The 21,840-nt window shown below is 49.0% G+C and overlaps 1 pseudogene; it reads right to left on the reverse strand.

The window, feature by feature from the left end:
* LOC125516557 (putative disease resistance RPP13-like protein 3) overlaps positions 1-21,410 on the reverse strand; it is a 41,106-nt pseudogene extending 19,696 nt beyond the window's left edge.
* Between the last annotated feature and the right edge of the window lie 430 nt (positions 21,411-21,840).

Raw genomic sequence — 21,840 nt, forward strand, 5'->3', positions numbered from 1 at the left:
TATGATCATCTTGCCTGCAAAGTTGTCAGAGTTGACTGGATCCTCGAAAGCAAACTCAACGGGCTCCTCGTTAGCGAACTCGTCTCCTGGCTCTACCCAAACAAAGCAAACAAGCAACAAGGACACAATCAACCACGAGCAAGGATCAAACAATATGATGCAAGGATGGTATGCTATGCGGGATGCGATGCGGGATGCATATGCAAAATTTGACAAGGGATGCATGAACCTGGCCTCAACTTAGGAATCCAAGTGTGGCACTGGAAAGATGAGATGAAATCACTTGAAAACGATATAAAGAACGCCGGAATCGGAGTTACGGTTTGGAAATGGCAAGCAATTCGAATATGACACCGGTCTGCGATTTACAGCAAGTAGCCATCTAAATGCAATGAGATGAACAAGCTACAGCACCCAAACATGGCATCAAAATACATGGCAGGGATGTATTCAAGATGCTTAACAAAAGTCTAGCACTAAGCTACGGCCAATTCATCCATTAACAGGTTCAAACAAGCATGGCAAAAATGCATATGGTAAATAGATCTCAGACATAGTGAAATTAACACTTGTCTGGAATTCAGATCAGATAGCACTCTTCGGAGCAACAAAACTATATGCTACAGGACCTGAACATGGCAAAGTAAAGCATAGCATGGAGCTACTCAAAGAGCTTAACAAAAGTCCCTTAGTGACCTTGAGCCAAAAGGGATCAGAAAATACAATTGCAAGCATGTGAACATGGAAAAAACATAATCAGTTCTTAGACTTGGTGAAAAACTGGAGCATGCTGAAAACAGATATCAAGTAGGCATGTTTACGAGCTCGATGCACTCACTACGGAGCAATTCATGAAAAGCTAAGCATACACCCATCAAGAATACACAAAATTCAAGCTAGACATGGCAAGAACAATAGCATAGCATGCACGGATCAACTACAACATCATTGGCAAAATCGCTAACAAGTAGACAATCTGCCCAGATTCACGAAGTAGCAAAAGTAGAGCTCGATTGACTCAAGCTAGGGTGCTCCATAAGTGCAAACAAAGACATGGATGGATAGAGCATTACAATATTAACAAAACACCCTTACTGATCATCCTCAAAAGAGGCATGGATCACTAGGAAATAACATGAACATATGGCCATATGAGATAAACAGCTCAAGGACTTAGTGGAAATGCTAAGTCCCTGAAATCAGCATTACCAAGTGCACCACTTTGCAAGCTCGTGCTAGTCACCAAACACATCACAAAAATACATGGGTTGCACCTCTGGAAAGATGGCAAAACCCTTAACAAAACATATGTAGAGCTCATGGGCATATCATGCACACAATAATCATGGCAAAAATGACAAAAATCTAAATGGAGTAGCAGATCTGACAATTATCTCAAGTATCCCTCTTCTAACAGCATTTCGGGCATCAAGATGAACTCAAATGAAAATGATGCAATGGAATGAAATGATGTACTCTCTGAGACGAACATTTTGATACGCTATATGCCCAAAACGGGTCTACGGATGCAAAGTTATGGCACGATGAAATATGAAAAATATTTAGGGTTTCGGGGCAAAGGTCAACCGAGGAGGGGATCTCAGATCCAGATCGTGCATGGAAGTCGAGGTCGGCCGGAAAACCCTGTAGCCCGCCGGAGTAGCTTCCGGGAGGAGTTGGAGGACGCCGGAGATGGGCCGGCGAGCTCCGGGCGGCGCGGCGCCGGCGATGGGGAGCTGCGGCGTCGCGGTGGCGCGACCTTGAGGAGGCGGCGGCCGGCGATGGGGAGCTTCGGCGGCACGGCGGTCGGTGGGCGTCGGTGGTGGTGGCCGCCGGAGCGCGGGGAGAAGAGGGTGCGGGCCGCGCGCGGTCGACTGGGCCGGGAGGGCCCCGGCTGGGCCCGGGCGGGCCGGCGGCGCGGGGGAGGCGAAGTGGGCGCGGCTGGCTGACGTGGTGTGCCCTGGTAGGTCCGGGCGAGCGGCGGACAGTGTCCGGCGGCCGGCGGACGTGTCCGGCCGCGCGGAGGAGTGGATCTAGGGTTTAGGGGGGAGGGGAGACCCGTGAATTTCGGAGGAGGACCTATATATAGGCATAGGAGGAGCTAGGAGAGTCCAAATGAGGTGCGGTTTTTGGCCACGCGATCGTGATCGAACGTTCTAGATGATGGAGAGTGTTTTGGTGGGTTTTGGGCCAACTTGGAGGGGTGTTGGGCTGCAACACACACGAGGCCTTTTCGGTCCCTCGGTTAACCGTTGGAGTATCAAACGAAGTCCAAATGGTACGGAACTTGACAGGCGGTCTACCGGTAGTAAACCAAGGCCGCTTGGCAAGTCTCGGTCCAATCCGGAAATGTTTAATCCCCACATACGAAAGAAAGGTAGAAATGACCACCGGAGGAGAACGAAGCGCCGGAATGCAAAACGGACAATGGGGAAAATGCTCGAATGCATGAGATGAACACGTATGCAAATGCAATGCACATGATGACATGATATGAGATGCATGACAACGACAACAACACACGGAGACAAAAACCCGAACCCGAGAAAATAAAATAACTTAACGCCGGAAACGGCAAGAGTTGGAGTACATATTGGAAAGTCATATCCGGGGTGTTACACGCGGCGTCCGCCAGCGCCCCAACGGCTCGTACTACTCCGAAATCTGGTCCAACGACGTCCGGCTCGCCCTCGGCACCTTCGAGACGGTGCACGAGGCCGTCTGCGCGTACGACGCGGCGGCGTGGCGCCTAGGCAGGCCGCCCCTGCAGATGAACTTCCAGGACGTCTACACGCTCCAGCAGGCGCTGGACGTCGCCCCTCCGCCTCGTCTTATCACGACACAAGACCGTGTGGAGCACGCTGAGCGGCAGCGCCACCTCCTCATCGCCGAGGAGGACGAATGGGCCATGGCGGAGTGGCGCCGGCGCCACCCGAAGGACGTCTCCGACGAGCAAGCCTACTGGGTGGAGCAGACGGCAAAGCGCCGCACGGAACGTTTGGACAGGCGTCGGCGGAAGGCCCTGGCGTTATTGCAGTGCGAGATCATTGAAAATGATGGGCAGTTGATCTTTTCGGCTAATGATCCTCGTTGGGACGACATGTGGCTCGATACCTCGGACCAGACTAGCGAGGATGACGATGATGATGATGACGACTGGGAGTAGGTTGTAGTTTATCTAGTTGCACTATCTAGTAGTTTATCTAGTAGTTTATGTTGTTGCATCGTAGTTTTATCTATCTATGCTGTGGAACTATGTAAAATATCTATGTATCGTTTTTATCTATGAATTTTATTTGTATCGATTATATTTCAAAATATGTATGCAATGTGCGCGCGATAGCGCGCGCTGCATTTTAGCACGGCTGCTGGAGTTATGCGCGCGCGCTAAATTTTAGCGCGGCTGCTAGAGCCGGCGCTGCCCGCCGCGCTTTTCCAGATGATGGGCGCACTGCAAACTGCTTTTTAATGCGCCACGCGTTGGGCGGCTGTTGGAGATGCTCTAAGAATCGAGGGAGGAGACGAAGGACTGGAGCGTATGCAGACTCCTTCGAGTCCCGTGAAAGTGAGACCGTGACATGACTTCGTGTCGTGGGCTCACATCAGCAAGTTGGGCCAGAACTTTCTTAGTCTCTTATTAATACCTGATTAGCTAAATAATAATAATAATGATAATGATGATAATAATAATAATAATTGGGCCCCTCGGATTTTGGGGGCCCTGTGCAGCTGCTCCGGCTGCACCTGTCCACATACGGGCCTGGGCTTTCGCCTCGTTTTATATATAAAGCCATGATCATCAACTGGTACAAACGCACGCCATCACAACACATGCACACATCCAAGGCATGATACATCGGCGGTGAGCACGGCAACACCATCCCTAGCACTACCGCCAAGAAGAGATGAAGCTGCATACGATGAATCGTGGGCTCCAAGGCGGCGCCTTCAGGAAGGATATGACACCGAAGCGCCGCCACCGCCTAATCCAATGATCAGAGTTTCCCCCAAAGCTGCACGACGAGCAATGAGAGCCGTGACGACGCCTTTAAGAAGGGAACGAGCTTCGCTGCCGCCGGTCCGTCCGAAAATAGAACAGGTTTTCACCCTGGCCAAAACTCACCGCCACCGAACGCCACACCCCGACGACTATGCCGCCCACACGGCCATGGCCACCGAGCAACACCACGACATGGCCTTTTCCCGAGAGCACCGCACAACCACCACCAGGGCCGCCGCCCCGGCATCCAAGACCTTGACACCACCTCACCCGAGACCTTCCGCTACCCCAACCAAAGAGACGAGCGGAAAGGTCCCCCCTTTCGCACCCCTGGGCGTCGAGACCCAATAGGTCGGCCACAACTGGCCTCCATCGACCCATCCTGCATCATTGGGCGCGAGGCGAGCTCGGTCCTGCAACACCGTGCGCAAGACGAGCTCAGTCCCGCGACACTGTGTGCGAGACGAGCTCGGTGTTGCGAACCGAGCGCGAGACAAGCCATGGACCGCAGCTGGGAGAAGGCCAACCCTTCGATGGACGAAGCGTCCGGACGACGAGGAGGAGGGTCGAAGGCCGACACCCTACGGACAAACCGACGCCAGGACACGCCAACCGCCGCCGTAGCCGACATGCCAAGCCACCATGGAGCCATCCACGGCCGAAGCAGCGGCCACCGCGGGCCACTACCCAACCCGCCCCACCCCCAAGCATCACGCCAACACCGGAAGGACGGAAAGGCCCGACCTTGGAGCCCCTGGTCGCCGACGAACTAGCCCGTTGTGGGCCACGAGCGGCACCACCAAACATCGGGGAGGCCGGATCTGGCGCCCAACCCACGGGATCGACGCAGACACCGAGGGCGGAGGCACGAGAGACGACGGGGGGAGGGATCTCCCCCCTCCCCCCGATCCGCGGGCCCAGCCACGGCGCGCACCGCCGCCCATAGCCCTTCGCACCATCACTAGAGGGCCGTCGTCCCAACAACTCCTGCAGTCGCGCCGCCGCGCGCCGTTCTCAGTGACGCGCCACCCCCGTTGGCCCCTGCCCGCGCCGCACACCACCGGAGAGGGGGAAGAAGAGAGGCCCGCCCCAGCCGACGTTGGAGGGGCTTCGCCCATCAACGCACTGTTTAGTAAAGGCAATTTCTTGATTTAATTAATCCATGAGTAAATCACTAGCATGGCATTGACACAAATAAACACATACTGATATTCAGTCAAGCTAGCACATACTATGCTAATTGCAGAAATATCTATGTATAACGCTAGCATGGCTAAAACAGAAAACAGTAGGAGCGGGATAAACGAGTTATACCCTCCGGTAGGCCATGCAGAGGCCGCGGCTTTGGTGGCAGCAGTGGCGTCCTCGGCGGCCTTCTTGTCGGCTTCAGCTTTCTCGGCGGCGGCACGTTTGACGTCGATGGACATGGTGATGATGAAGGCGCCGCGGACGTAGAGGAAGTAGACGATCGGAAGCGAGCAGTCGCGTAATCGCTGCCCAAAAACCTATTCGTCCCTCACCCCGTACAGGAACCAGAAGGGCGTGGTTTCGGAGACCTGCTCTCCCGTCGACCGTGTACGTGGCGGACGGGATGGAGTCACTGGCGGCAGCAGCAGCAAAGGAACGACGGTGGGCGCGCGCGTGGAGCAGATGTGATCTGTTCGTGGCAGCTAGGGTTAGGAGACACCGCACACTTATATAGGCGCAGCCGCGTGGAGAGACGTGGGCTCGACCCACGTCCGAGTCCGTGACAGCCCACGATCTGACGTCTCAGATCGTGGCCCAGCTGTCGGAGAACTCTCCGTTAGTGACTGGCCAAAATAATCGCGTAAGTGTGAGCTCGGCTCGGCTCAATCCCGCAACCCGCTGCACGTCGTGACGAGGCGAGGCGAGGCGAGGCGTGGTGAGGTGGGCGGCGGAGGAGTGCGCGAGGGCCTCTTCTCTTCTCAAGCTCCAATAGCATGTAGAAGAGAAACCCTTATAAGGAGGTCCAACTCCTCTTCTACTTCCGGGGTGGGACTAAACTTCCCACTATACCTAGTGCCATATAACCCACATGGGCCCTCAGAGATTTTTCAGAAATTGCTATATGGGACTAGAGACCATCTCAAATTTCAGCAATCCCCCACCAGATCTCGAGGGCCCACTGTGTCCTCTGTTCCAATTACTGTTTCGATATACTAGTGTTTCAGTGAAGACCTGTTAAGGTTGAGCTTCACCTAGAGCAAGTAGTTACACTGCTTCACAACTGAACAATGGACTATGCCTTGAATTGTCAGTTTCGCATAAAGAAGTTTCACCACATGTCTTACTAGTACTAGGCTGCCGAAGGCTGACCCCTCGGGTGGAGCATATAAGTCACACTCCTAGCCTATTCATGAGCTTACTAGAGATCACCCCAATCTCATAGACTGTGACCAGCAGTCGGGCTCATATAGATGTGTTCCTCCAAAGATCGCTGTGTAGTATAGCATCTTGCTTATATAAGCTTCGGAACACATTAAGATAGTAGTCATCCTACCATACAGTATCGAGAGTATTGCATCTCCAACGGAGTGGGTTAGTATAGTTACTCTCCTTAGTTCACCACTGGCTTGTTTTCCCAGGTCCTAATTCACGGGATCTCCGATCACATAGGTTGGGTTACTACCATGGCAACTTATGTGGGTCTTGTTGGAAATATGCCCTAGAGGCAATAATAAAAGCATTATTATTATATTTCCTTGTTCATGATAATTGTCTTTATTCATGCTATAATTGTGTTATCCGGAAATCATAATACATGTGTGAATAACAGACACCAACATGTCCCTAGTGAGCCTCTAGTTGACTAGCTCGTTGATCAATAGATAGTCATGGTTTCCTGACTATGGACATTGGATGTCATTGGTAACGAGATCACATCATTAGGAGAATGATGTGATGGACAAGACCCAATCCTAAACATAGCACAAGATCGTATAGTTCGTTTGCTAGAGTTTTCCAATGTCAAAGTATCTTTTCCTTAGACCATGAGATCGTGTAACTCCCGGATACCGTAGGAGTGCTTTGGGTATGCCAAACGTCACAACATAACTGGGTGACTATAAAGGTAGACTACGGGTATCTCCGAAAGTGTCTGTTGGGTGACATGGATCAAGACTGGGATTTGTCACTCCGTATGACGGAGAGGTATCACTGGGCCCACTCGGTAATGCATCATCATAATGAGCTCAAAGTGACCAAGTGTCTGGTCATGGGATCATGCATTACGGTACGAGTAAAGTGACTTGCCGGTAACGAGATTGAACGAGGTATTGGGATACCGACGATCGAATCTCGGGCAAGTAACATATCGATAGACAAAGGGAATTGCGTACGGGGTTGATTGAATCCTCGACATCGTGGTTCATCCGATGAGATCATCGTGGAGCATGTGGGAGCCAACATGGGTATCCAGATCCCGCTGTTGGTTATTGACCGGAGAGTCGTCTCGGTCATGTCTGCTTGTCTCCCGAACCCGTAGGGTCTACACACTTAAGGTTCGATGACGCTAGGGTTGTGAAGATATGTATATGCAGTAACCCAAATGTTGTTCGGAGTCCCGGATGAGATCCCGGACGTCATGAGGAGTTCCGGAATGGTCCGGAGGTAAAGAATTATATATAGGAAGTGTTGTTTCGGGCGTCGGGACAAGTTTCGGGGTTATCGGTATTGTACCGGGACCACCGGAGGGGTCCCGTGGGGCCACCTGTCCCGGGGGGCCACATGGGCTGAAATAGGAGGGAACCCAGCCCATAGTGGGCTGGGGCGCCACCCCCTATAGGCCCATGCGCCTAGGGTTCCACCATGGAAGAGTCCATGTGGTGGAAGGCACCCCTAGGTGCCTTGGGGGGGAGGGAAACCTCCCCTTGGCCGCCGCCCCCCCTAGTAGATCTCATCTACTAGGGCCGGCGCTCCCCCCCCCCATGGCACCCCTATAAATAGTGGGGGGGAGAGGAGGGATTTCACACCAGCCCCTGGCGCCTCCATCTCCCCCCGTTACGTCTCTCCCTCGTAGTCTTGGCGAAGCCCTGCTTCTGTGACGCCCTGCATCCACCACCACGCCGTCGTGCTGCTGGATCTTCACCAACCTCTCCTCCCCCCTTTCTGGATCAAGAAGGAGGAGACGTTTCCCGTCCCGTACGTGTGTTGAACGCGGAGGTGCCGTCCGTTCGGCGCTGGTCATCGGTGATTTGGATCACGTCGAGTACGACTACATCATCACCGTTCTTTTGAACGCTTCCGTGCGCCATCTACAAAGGTATGTAGATGCATTAGATGGCTCGTTGCTAGATGAACTCCTAGATGATCTTGGTGAAACGAGTAGGAAAATTTTTGTTTTCTGCAACGTTCCCCAACAGTGGCATCATGAGCTAGGTCTATGCGTAGTTCTTCTTGCGCGAGTAGAACACAATTAGTTGTGGGCGTGGATTTGTCAACTTTCTTGCCGTTACTAGTCTTTTCTTGCTTCAGCGGTATTGTGGGATGAAGCGGCCCGGACCAACCTTACACGTACGCTTACGTGAGACCGGTTCCACCGACTAACATGCACTAGTTGCATAAGGTGGCTGGCGGGTGTCTGTCTCTCCCACTTTAGTTGGAGCGGATTCGATGAACAGGGTCCTTATGAAGGGTAAATAGAAGTTGACAAATCACGTTGTGGCTTTAACGTAGGTAAGAAGACGTTCTTGCTAGAACCCTAATTTAGCCACGTAAAACTTGCAACAACAATTAGAGGACGTCTAACTTGTTTTTGCAGCAAGTGGTTTGTGATATGATATGGCCAAAGTTGTGATGAATGATGAATGATCTATATGTGATGTATGAGATGTTCATGCTATTGTAATAGGAATCACGACTTGCATGTCGATGAGTATGACAACCGGCAGGAGCCATAGGAGTTGTCTTTATTCTTTTATATGACCTGCGTGTCATCGAGGAACGCCATGTAAATTACTTTACTTTATTGCTAAACGCGTTAGCCATAGTAGTAGAAGTAATAGTTGGCGAGCAACTTCATGGAGACACGATGATGGAGATCATGATGATGGAGATCATGGTGTCAAGCCGGTGACAAGATGATCATGGAGCCCCAAGATGGAGATCAAAGGAGCTATGTGATATTGGCCATATCATGTCACGTTTATTATTTGATTGCATGTGATGTTTATCATGTTTTGCATCTTGTTTACTTAGAACGACGGTAGTAAATAAGATGATCCCTCATAAATAATTTCAAGAAGTGTTCCCCCTAACTGTGCACCGTTGCGACAGTTTGCTGTTTCAAAACATCACGTGATGATCGGGTGTTTTATTCAGACGTTCACATACAACGGGTGTAAGACAGATTTACACATGCAAACACTTAGGTTGACTTGACGAGCCTAGCATGTACAGACATGGCCTCGGAACACAGAAGACCGAAAGGTCGAGCATGAGTCGTATAGAAGATACGATCAACATGAAGATGTTCACCGATGTTGACTAGTCCGTCTCACGTGATGATCGGACACGGCCTAGTTAACTCGGATCATGTAATACTTAGATGACTAGAGGGATGTCTAATCTAAGTGGGAGTTCATTAATAATTTGATTAGATGAACTTAATTATCATGAACTTAGTCTAAAATCTTTGCAATATGTCTTGTAGATCAAATGGCCAACGTAGTCCTCAACTTCAACGCGTTCCTAGAGAAAACCAAGCTGAAAGACGATGGCAGCAACTATACGGACTGGGTCCGGAACCTGAGGATCATCCTCATAGCTGCCAAGAAAGATTATGTCCTACAAGAACCGCTAGGTGAAGCTCCCGTCCCACAGAACCAAGACGTTATGAACGCTTGGCAGACACGTGTTGACGACTACTCCCTCGTTCAGTGCGGCATGCTTTACAGCTTAGAGCCGGGGCTCCAAAAACGTTTTGAGAGACATGGAGCATACGAGATGTTCGAAGAGCTGAAAATGGTTTTTCAAGCTCATGCCCGGATCGAGAGATATGAAGTCTCCGATAAGTTCTTCAGCTGTAAGATGGAGGAAAATAGTTCTGTCAGTGAGCACATACTCACTATGTCTGGGTTGCATAACCGCTTGTCTCAGCTGGGAGTTAATCTCCCGGATGATGCGGTCATTGACAGAATCCTCCAGTCGCTTCCACCAAGCTACAAGAGCTTTGTGATGAACTTCAACATGCAGGGGATGCAAAAGACCATTCCTGAATTGTTCTCAATACTGAAATCAGCGGAGGTAGAAGTCAAGAAGGAACATCAAGTGTTGATGGTCAATAAAACCACTAAGTTCAAGAAAGGCAAGGGTAAAAAGAACTTCAAGAAGGACGGCAAGGAAGTTGCCGCGCCCGGCAAGCAAGCTGCCGGGAAGAAGCCAAAGAATGGACCCAAGCCCAAGACTGAGTGCTTTTATTGCAAGGGAAGCGGTCACTGGAAGCGGAACTGCCCTAAGTACTTAGCGGATAAGAAGGCCGGCAAAACAAAAGGTATATGTGATATACATGTAATTGATGTGTACCTTACTAGTGCCCGTAGTAGCTCCTAGGTATTTGATACCGGTGCAGTTGCTCACATTTGTAACTCAAAGCAGGGGCTGCGGAATAAGCGGAAACTGGCAAAGGACGAGGTGACGATGCGCGTCGGGAATGGTTCCAAGGTCAATGTGATCGCTGTCGGCACGCTGCCTCTGCATCTCCCTTCGGGATTAGTTTTAAACCTTAATAATTGTTATTTAGTGCCAGCTTTGAGCATGAACATTGTATCGGGATCTCGTTTAATTCGAGATGGCTACTCTTTTAAATCTGAGAATAATGGTTGTTCCATTTTTATGAGAGATATGTTTTATGGTCATGCTCCTATGGTGAATGGTTTATTCTTTATGAATCTCGAACGTGATGCTACACATGTTCATAATATGAGTACCAAAAGAAGTAAGGTTGATAATGATAGTCCCACATACTTGTGGCACTGCCGCCTTGGTCACATAGGTGTCAAACGCATGAAGAAGCTCCATGCTGATGGACTTTTAGAGTCTCTTGATTATGAATCATTTGACACGTGCGAACCATGCCTTATGGGTAAAATGACCAAGACTCCGTTCTTAGGAACAATGGAGCGAGCAACCGACTTATTGGAAATCATACATACTGATGTGTGCGGTCCAATGAGTGTTGAGGCTCGCGGTGGCTATCGTTATGTTCTCACCCTCACTGATGATTTAAGTAGGTATGGGTATATCTACTTAATGAAACACAAGTCTGAAACCTTTGAAAAGTTCAAGGAATTTCAGAGTGAGGTTGAAAATCAACGTGACAGGAAAATCAAGTTTCTACGATCAGATCGTGGAGGAGAATACTTGAGTCACGAATTTGGCACGCACTTAAGAAAATGTGGAATAGTTTCACAACTCACGCCGCCTGGAACACCTCAACGTAACGGTGTGTCCGAACGTCGTAATCGCACTCTATTGGATATGGTGCGTTCTATGATGTCTCTTACTGATTTACCGCTATCTTTTTGGGGCTATGCTTTAGAGACTGCCGCATTCACTTTAAATAGGGCTCCGTCGAAATCCGTTGAGACGACACCGTATGAATTATGGTTTGGGAAGAAACCTAAGCTGTCGTTTCTAAAAGTTTGGGGATGCGATGCTTATGTCAAGAAACTTCAACCTGAGAAGCTCGAACCCAAGTCAGAAAAATGCGTCTTCATAGGATACCCTAAAGAAACGATTGGGTATACCTTCTACCTAAGATCCGAAGGCAAGATCTTTGTTGCCAAGAATGGGTCCTTTCTAGAGAAAGAGTTTCTCTCGAAAGAAGTAAGTGGGAGGAAAGTAGAGCTTGATGAAGTATTACCTCTTGAACCGGAAACTGGCGCAACTCAAGAAAATGTTCCTGAGGTGCCTGCACCGACTAGAGAGGAAGTTAATGATAATGATCAAGATACTTCTGATCAAGCTCCTACTGAAATTCGAAGGTCCACAAGGACACGTTCCGCACCAGAGTGGTACGGCAACCCTGTCTTGGAGATCATGTTGTTAGACAACGGTGAACCTTCGAACTATGAAGAAGCGATGGCGGGCCCGGATTCCGACAAATGGCTAGAAGCCATGAAATCCGAGATAGGATCCATGTATGAAAACGAAGTATGGACTTTGACTGACTTTCCCCTTGAACGGCGAGCCATAGAAAATAAATGGATCTTTAAGAAGAAGACAGACGCGGATGGTAATGAAATCGTCTATAAAGCTCGGCTTGTCGCTAAAGGTTATCGACAAGTTCAAGGGGTTGACTACGATGAGACTTTCTCACTGGTAGCGAAGCTGAAGTCCGTCCGAATCATGTTAGCGATTGCCGCATTCTATTATTATGAGATATGGCAAATGGACGTCAAAACGGCATTCCTTAATGGTTTCCTTAAGGAGGAATTGTATATGATGCAGCCGGAAGGTTTTGTCGATCCTGAGAATGCTGACAAGGTGTGCAAGCTCCAACGCTCGATTTATGGGCTGGTGCAAGCATCTCGGAGTTGGAACATTCGCTTTGATGAGATGATCAAAGCGTTTGGGTTCACGCAGACTTATGGAGAAGCCTGTGTTTACAAGAAAGTGAGTGGGAGCTCTGTAGCATTTCTCATATTATATGTAGATGACATACTTTTGATGGGAAATGATATAGAACTCTTGGACAGCATCAAGGCCTACTTGAATAAAAGTTTTTCAATGAAGGACCTTGGAGAATCTGCTTATATATTAGGCATCAAAATCTATAGAGATAGATCGAGACGCCTCATAGGTCTTTCACAAAGCACATACCTTGATAAGATATTGAAGAAGTTCAATATGGATCAGTCTAAGAAGGGGTTCTTGCCTGTGTTGCAAGGTATAAAATTGAGCTCAGCTCAATGTCCGACCACGGCAGAAGAAATAGAAGAGATGAGTGTCATCCCCTATGCCTCAGCCATAGGTTCTATTATGTATGCCATGCTGTGTACCAGACCTGATGTAAACCTTGCCGTAAGTCTAGTAGGAAGGTACCAAAGTAATCCCGGCAAGGAACACTGGACAGCGGTCAAGAATATCCTGAAGTACCTGAAAAGGACTAAGGAAATGTTTCTCGTTTATGGAGGTGACGAAGAGCTCGTCGTAAAGGGTTACGTCGACGCTAGCTTCGACACAGATCTGGATGACTCTAAGTCACAAACCGGATACGTGTATATTTTGAATGGTGGGGCAGTAAGCTGGTGCAGTTGCAAGCAAAGCGTCGTGGCGGGATCTACATGTGAAGCGGAGTACATGGCAGCCTCGGAGGCAGCACATGAAGCAATATGGGTGAAGGAGTTCATCACCGACCTAGGAGTCATACCCAATGCGTCGGGGCCGATCAAGCTCTTCTGTGACAACACTGGAGCTATTGCTCTTGCCAAGGAGCCCAGGTTTCACAAGAAGACAAGGCACATCAAGCGTCGCTTCAACTCCATTCGTGAAAATGTTCAAGATGGAGACATAGAAATTTGTAAAGTGCACACGGACCTGAATGTAGCAGATCCGTTGACTAAACCTCTCCCTAGAGCAAAACATGATCAACACCAAAATTCCATGGGTGTTCGATTCATCACAATGTAACTAGATTATTGACTCTAGTGCAAGTGGGAGACTGTTGGAAATATGCCCTAGAGGCAATAATAAAAGCATTATTATTATATTTCCTTGTTCATGATAATTGTCTTTATTCATGCTATAATTGTGTTATCCGGAAATCGTAATACATGTGTGAATAACAGACACCAACATGTCCCTAGTGAGCCTCTAGTTGACTAGCTCGTTGATCAATAGATAGTCATGGTTTCCTGACTATGGACATTGGATGTCATTGGTAACGAGATCACATCATTAGGAGAATGATGTGATGGACAAGACCCAATCCTAAACATAGCACAAGATCGTATAGTTCGTTTGCTAGAGTTTTCCAATGTCAAAGTATCTTTTCCTTAGACCATGAGATCGTGTAACTCCCGGATACCGTAGGAGTGCTTTGGGTATGCCAAACGTCACAACGTAACTGGGTGACTATAAAGGTAGACTACGGGTATCTCCGAAAGTGTCTGTTGGGTGACATGGATCAAGACTGGGATTTGTCACTCCGTATGACGGAGAGGTATCACTGGGCCCACTCGGTAATGCATCATCATAATGAGCTCAAAGTGACCAAGTGTCTGGTCACGGGATCATGCATTACAGTACGAGTAAAGTGACTTGCCGGTAACGAGATTGAACGAGGTATTGGGATACCGACGATCGAATCTCGGGCAAGTAACATATCGATAGACAAAGGGAATTGCGTACGGGGTTGATTGAATCCTCGACATCGTGGTTCATCCGATGAGATCATCGTGGAGCATGTGGGAGCCAACATGGGTCTCCAGATCCCGCTGTTGGTTATTGACCGGAGAGTCGTCTCGGTCATGTCTGCTTGTCTCCCGAGCCCGTAGGGTCTACACACTTAAGGTTCGATGACGCTAGGGTTGTGAAGATATGTATATGCAGTAACCCAAATGTTGTTCGGAGTCCCGGATGAGATCCCGGACGTCACGAGGAGTTCCGGAATGGTCCGGAGGTAAAGAATTATATATAGGAAGTGCTGTTTCGGGCGTCGGGACAAGTTTCGGGGTTATCGGTATTGTACCGGGACCACCGGAGGGGTCCCGTGGGCCCACCGGGTGGGGCCACCTGTCCCGGGGGGGCACATGGGCTGAAATAGGAGGGAACCCAGCCCATAGTGGGATGGGGCTCCACCCCCTATAGGCCCATGCGCCTAGGGTTCCACCATGGAAGAGTCCATGTGGTGGAAGGCACCCCTAGGTGCCTTGGGGGGGAGGGAAACCTCCCCTTGGCCGCCGCCCCCCTAGTAGATCTCATCTACTAGGGCCGGCGCCCCCCCCCCCATGGCACCCCTATATATAGTGGGGGGGAGAGGAGGGATTTCACACCAGCCCCTGGCGCCTCCATCTCCCCCCTTACGTCTCTCCCTCGTAGTCTTGGCGAAGCCCTGCTTCTGTGACGCCCTGCATCCACCACCACGCCGTCGTGCTGCTGGATCTTCACCAACCTCTCCTCCCCCCTTGCTGGATCAAGAAGGAGGAGACGTCTCCCGTCCCGTACGTGTGTTGAACGCGGAGGTGCCGTCCGTTCGGCGCTGGTCATCGGTGATTTGGATCACGTCGAGTACGACTACATCATCACCGTTCTTTTGAACGCTTCCGTGCGCCATCTACAAAGGTATGTAGATGCATTGGATGGCTCGTTGCTAGATGAACTCCTAGATGATCTTGGTGAAACGACTAGGAAAATTTTTGTTTTCTGCAACGTTCCCCAACAGGTCTCATACCCATCTCCCTCGATGCATTATCTATCACTACACGTGATAGCCCTTTTGTAAAGGGATCTGCCAGATTCTTAGCCGTATGGACATACTCCAATGCTATCACTCCGGAGTTTCTTAATTTTCTGACAGCCGTTAATCTCATTCTTATGTGATTGTTGGACTTCATGTTGTCCTTTGAACTTTTCACCTTGGTGATGACAGTTTGATTATCGCAGTTTATAAGGATAGCCAGAACCGGTTTATCAACCAATGGCAAGTCCATCAAAAGATCTCAAAGCCATCCTGCTTCGACACCAGATGTGTCTAATGCTGTTAATTCTGCTTCCATAGTCGATCTCGTTAAGATCGTTTGCTTGCAAGACTTCCAGGAAACAGCGCCACCTCCAAGAGTAAACATATACCCAGTTGTGGCCTTCATCTCATCAGCATCAGAGATCCAGTTTGCATCACTATACCCTTCAAGTACCGACGAGTATCCGGTATAGTGAAGTCCATAGTTCATAGTACCTTTCAGATAGCGCATAACTCTTTCAACAGCATGCCAATGTACATCACCCGGTTTGGAAACAAACCGGCTCAGTTTGCTCACAGCAAACGCGATGTTAGGCCTCGTTGCACTCGCTAGGTACATCAGTGAACCAATGATTTGAGAGTATCTCAATTGATCTATAGCCGTGCCTTTGGACTTTCGAACCAACACGCTAGGATCATATGGTGTTTGAGATGGTGTGCAGTCTGAATATCCAAAATGACTCAACACCTTCCCAACATAGTGGGATTGCAGAAGTGTAATCCCACCCTCATTATCTCTCAGTAGCTTGATGTTCAAGATAACATCAGCCACACCAAGGTCTTTCATCTCAAAGTTCTGAGACAGAAACGACATGACCTCCTCAATGACTTTGAGGTTGGTTCCGAATATCAGTATGTCATCAACATACAAGCACAGTATAACTCCTTCGCCCCCACCATGGCGATAGTATACACATTTGTCAGCCTCATTAACAATGAAACCAACAGATGTCAGAGTTGTATTAAACTTATCATGCCATTGCTTAGGTGCTTGCTTCAGGCCATATAAAGATTTCAGCAACCTATACACCTTTCTTTCCTGACCATCTATCACAAAGCCATCTGGTTGTTGCATATAGATTTCCTCATTTAGCTCTCCATTCAGAAAAGCCATCTTAACATCCATCTGGTGGACGAGAAGGCCATGCGAGGCCGCCAACGAGAGTAATACTCTAATGGTGGTCAGTCTAGCCACAGGTGAATAAGTATCAAAGAAATCTTCCTCTTCTTTTTGGTCATAACCCTTGGCCACAAGCCTAGCCTTGTACTTTTCAATCGTACCATCGGGCCTAAGCTTCTTTTTGAACACCCACTTACATCCCAATGGTTTGCAACCATAGGGACGCTCAGTGATCTCCCATGTCCTGTTAGCCATGATGGAATCCATCTCGCTATGGACCGCATCCTTCCAGTAGTCAGCTTCTGGAGAGGCATACGCTTCTGAAATAGAAGTAGGAGTATCATCCATGAGGTACACGAAGAAATCATCACCAAAGATCTTTGCAGTCCTTTGTCTCTTGCCCCTACCAAGGGTTTCCTCGTCTTCCTCCTCGGTATTTTCATCATGTGTTTGTTCATAATATTCCATAGGGTTGGCAGGTTCAGGAGTCTCCTCAGATTCCTGTCTAGAAGTGCTTTGCATATCTCTCATAGGAAAACTATCCTCGAAGAATGTAGCATCCTTAGACTCCATAATTGTACCGACCTTCTGGTCAGGTACCTCAGATTTCACTACTAGAAATCTATAGCCAACGTTGTTCTTAGCGTAGCCCAAATTAACGCAGTCCATAGTCTTTGGTCCAAGCTTACGCTTTTTGGGGATCGGCACATTGACTTTCGCCAAACAGCCCCAAGTACGCAAGTACGAGAGTGTTGTCCTTCTCTTTGCCCATTTCTCATAGGGAGTGATCTCATTATTCTTTGTCGGAACTTTATTCAGGACATGACATGCCGTCAATATAGCCTCCCCCCACCATGCCTTGGATAAACCCGATGTATCTAACATGGCGTTAACCAAATCAGTTAGAGTACGGTTTTTCCGCTCGGCAACCCCATTTGACTGGGGTGAATAGGGAGGCGTCCTCTCATGAATAATCTTGTGTTCCGCGCAGAAAAAATCAAACTCACTCGAGAAGTACTCTCCACCATGATCTGACCGGACTCGTTTAATTTTATTTTCAAGTTGATTCTCAACTTCTGCCTTATAGATTTTAAAGTAGTGTAGAGCCTCATCTTTAGTGTTTAACAGATACACATAGCAATATCTAGTGTAGTCATCTATCAATGTCATGAAGTATTTATTTCCACCTTTAGTTAACACACCATTCATCTCACAAAGATCAGAATGTATGAGTTCTAATGGTGCCAAGTATCTTTCCTCCGCGGCCTTGTGAGGCTTGCGAGGTTGCTTAGCTTGCACACATGAAAGGCACTTAGAACCTTTGGCTAAGGTGAAACTCGGGATTAAATCCAACTTGGCTAGCCGCGTCATAACACCGAAACTAATGTGACAAAGACGTGAATGCCAAACTTTAGATTCATTAACATTCGAATGAATATGGTTCACGACTTTATTACAAAAATCTGCGAGGGAAAGGCGGAACATCCCTCCGCTTTCATAACCTTTTCCAACAAAGAGTCCATATTTCATAACAACTAATTTATTAGACTCGAAAACCAACTTAAACCCTTCTTTACATAGAAGGGAGCCACTAACGAGGTTCTTCTTGATGGCGGGGACATGCTGCACATTCTTCAGCTGCACGATCCTTCCCGAAGTAAACTTCAGATCGACCGTGCCAACACCATGAACAGAAGCACGCGCACCATTCCCCATCAATACGGACCCGTGGCCTGTGACCTGGTAAGAAGTGAACAATGAAATGTCAGCACACACACATGTACACATGCACCTGTGTCCACCCACCAATCGGTGGGCTGAAACACTGAAAAAACAGTAAATAAATTACCGTACCCAGGTGCCCCATTCTCATTGTTGTCCACAATCATGTTGACGGACTTGAAGTCCTGTCCTGACTTCTTGCACTTGTTTGGGCACTTGTTGGCCCAATGTTCAATTGAACCACAAGTAAAGCAGTCCTCATCCTTCTTGTTCTTCTTGAAAGTCTTCTGACCCTTCTTCTTAAAGTCGGTATTGTGTTGGACATCATTCTTTCCCTTGGGCTTGTGGGAGTTGAAGTTCTTCTGGTTCACCATATTGGCGACAGAAGTCCCTTCGGCCCCTTTTCCGTGCGAGTCCTTTGCCCTTGAATTCTGCTCAACACTCAGATGGCCAATGACATCCTCCACAGAGAATTCATGCCTCTGATGTTTCAGAGTGGTGGCAAAGTTCCTCCAGGAATTAGGGAGCTTAGCGATTATGCAGCCCGCGACAAACTTGCCCGGTAACTCGCACTTAAGAAGTTCAAGCTCCTTAACAATGCATATTATCTCATGAGCCTGCTCCAATACAGGACGGTTTTCAACCATCTTGTAATCGTGGAACTGCTCTATAATATACATCTCGCTCCCGGCATCGGCTGCCCCGAACTTAGATTCGAGCGCCTCCCACAAGTCCTTGGCGACATGCACATGTAAATATGCGTCGACCAGTTTATCTCCGATCACGCTAAGAACTGCTCCAAGGAACACAACGGTGGCCTCCTTGAACGCCTTCTCCTGTTCAGGAGCAATCGTTCCCGTGGAGACACCGGTGACCCAGAACACGTTCATAGCCGTAAGCCATAAAGTGGTCTTAGTCTGCCAACGCTTAAAATATGAACCGGTAAACTTATCCGGTTTCAGTGCAGCGGCAAAGCCACTTGCCGAAAAATTCCTACACATAATAGGTTTTTGGATTATTGAGTAAATAGGCAATTTCTCGATTAAATTAATCCACGAGTAAATCACTAGCATGGCATTGACACAAATAAACATATACTAATATTCAGTCAAGCTAGCACATACTACGCTAATTGCAGAAAGATCTACGTATAACGCTAGCATGGCTAAAACAGAAAACAGTAGGAGCAGGATAAACGAGTTATACCCTCCAGTAGGCCATGCAGAGGCCGCGGCTTTGGGGGCAGCAGCGGCGTCCTCGGCGGCCTTCTTGTCGGCTTTAGTTTTCTCGGCGGCGGCATGTTCGACATCGGTGGATATGGTGATGATGAAGGCGCCGCAGACGTAGAAGAAGTAGATGATCGGAAGCGAGCAGCCGCGTAATCGCTGCCCAAAAACCTATTCGCCCCTCACCCCGTACAGGAACCAGAAGGGCGTGGTTTCGGAGACCTGCTCTCCCATCGACCGTGTACGCGGCGGACGGGATGGAGTCACCGGCGGCAGCAGCAGCAAAGGAATGACGGTGGGCGTGCACATGGAGAAGATGTGATCTGTTCATGGCGGCTAGGGTTAGGAGACACCGCACACTTATATAGGCGCAGTCGCGTGGAGAGACGTGGGTTCGACCCACGTCCGAGTCCGTGACAACCCACGATATGACGTCTCAGATCGTGGCCCAGCTGTCAGAGAACTCTCCGTTAGTGACTGGCAAAAATAAGCGCATAGGTGTGAGCTCGGCTCGGCTCAATCCCCCAACCCGCGGCGTTGCGCGGCGCGGCGTGGCGAGGCGGGCGGCGGAGGAGGAGTGTGCGAGGGCCTCTTCTCTTCTCAAGCTCCAATAGCATGTAGAAGAGAAACCCTTATAAGGAGGTCCAACTCCTCTTCCACTTCCGGGGTGGGACTAAACTTCCCACTACACCTAGTGCCATATAACCCACATGGGCCCTTAGAGATTTTTCAGAAATTGCTATATGGACCTAGAGCCCATCTCAAATTTCAGCACGCACCACCGGCGGTGGCGAGGGAAGGGAGGGAGAGGTGGGGAAGCTCGGCTAGGGGCTAGGGTTTCCTCCCCGACACCCGCGGGAGCGCCACGGGAGAGGAGGAGAGGAGTCCAATCATGTATTACCACATCACGTAGACCTATTTGACTAGTCTCTTCGGAGGCGGTACGGGCCGCTACCTCCTTTATTTTCTCCCGACCATTGCATCACCACCGAGGCTAGCGTCACTGACGCGTAGCAGTGTTGTTGCCGCCCAACCCTTCCCGCGGTACAGTGCCACAGCCGCCTTATTATGTGTCGACTAGGGCAACCCCCTCGTTCCCTTGGTGAGGGCGCCCCTTACCGGAATCTAAGCGGAGATGACTGGGCGAGGAGATCAGCGAGAGGGGCCATCTCGAGCTAGGTGTTGGCGCTACTGTATTTAGTCCGTATATTAGCTTTGGTCAAAGTCAAGCTTTGTAAACTTTGACAAAGTTTATAAATAAAAATATTAACCAATACAACAACAAATCAACACCATTAGATTTATCATTGCATATATTTTCACATCATATAGATTTGTTACTGTAAATGTTCATATTATTTTCTACAAACTTGCCAGTCAACTTCAATATGCAGAGTAAATAAATAAAAACGAAGGGATTATGTAGTTTCTTTATTTTGCATGGAAAGGGCCGGGCGGTTTAATTTGGAGCGGCGAGCAAAGCACACACACCTGGAGAGGTCGACCTGGAGGATGTACTGGTCGACGGCATCCTCTCGAAGACCGCGCTGCGGGTCTGTTGCAGCCAATGAGCCAAACCCTGATGAGCTCGTCGTTCTGTAGGCGCCGCCGTGGCTCGACGTCGCGGAGGAAGGCCTGCATCCACATGAGCTTGTCCCGGAGGCTCCGTATGTCTTCGTTCACCGCCACCATTGCCCGGGCTTCGCTCATCGCCAGCTCCTGCAGCTTCCCCACCAGCGCCCCAATGACGGCCTCCGCCATCGTTGCCACCTCTCTGGACTCTGCTCACTCTTGCAACGCAATGATGCAGATGACGGTAGCTCATATGGTGGGTCGCTGCCCCTGCCTTCCATGGATGCCTACCAGCTCGCCCCTACTTCGGGACCAAATCGAGGGAGGCAAAGAATCATTGTAGATCTGTTTCTTGCTGGTATTCCTAGGCCTTTCCTCTTCCGATCACAAAACGTGATTCGTTACAGGATAAATATTTCTTCTTCTTCAAGATAACTCGCAGCACGTGGCCATTATGTATGTCTTTCCTCCCAACAAAGTGATGCTAAAATATGCCTTGTTCGTCAAGACAAATGGCTGCGTCTCTTCTTCAGAAAAGAAAGAACAATGGCAACATCAGCATCATGTGATGTGGTGTGAGACGATCCTCGCAAAAACAAAAAAAGCATCATGACCCGAAAATAGTGTCATGTTGTAAAAGAAGTAATGACAAACCAAAAAAAAAAATACAAGCTCCTCATTGGGTGAGCTCTAAACAGTAAGTTGGCGGGGTACAATA

This window comes from Triticum urartu, chromosome 6A (genome assembly GCF_056163025.1).
Source record: "Triticum urartu cultivar PI428250 chromosome 6A, HENAU_Tu73, whole genome shotgun sequence".
Lineage (NCBI taxonomy): Eukaryota > Viridiplantae > Streptophyta > Magnoliopsida > Poales > Poaceae > Triticum > Triticum urartu.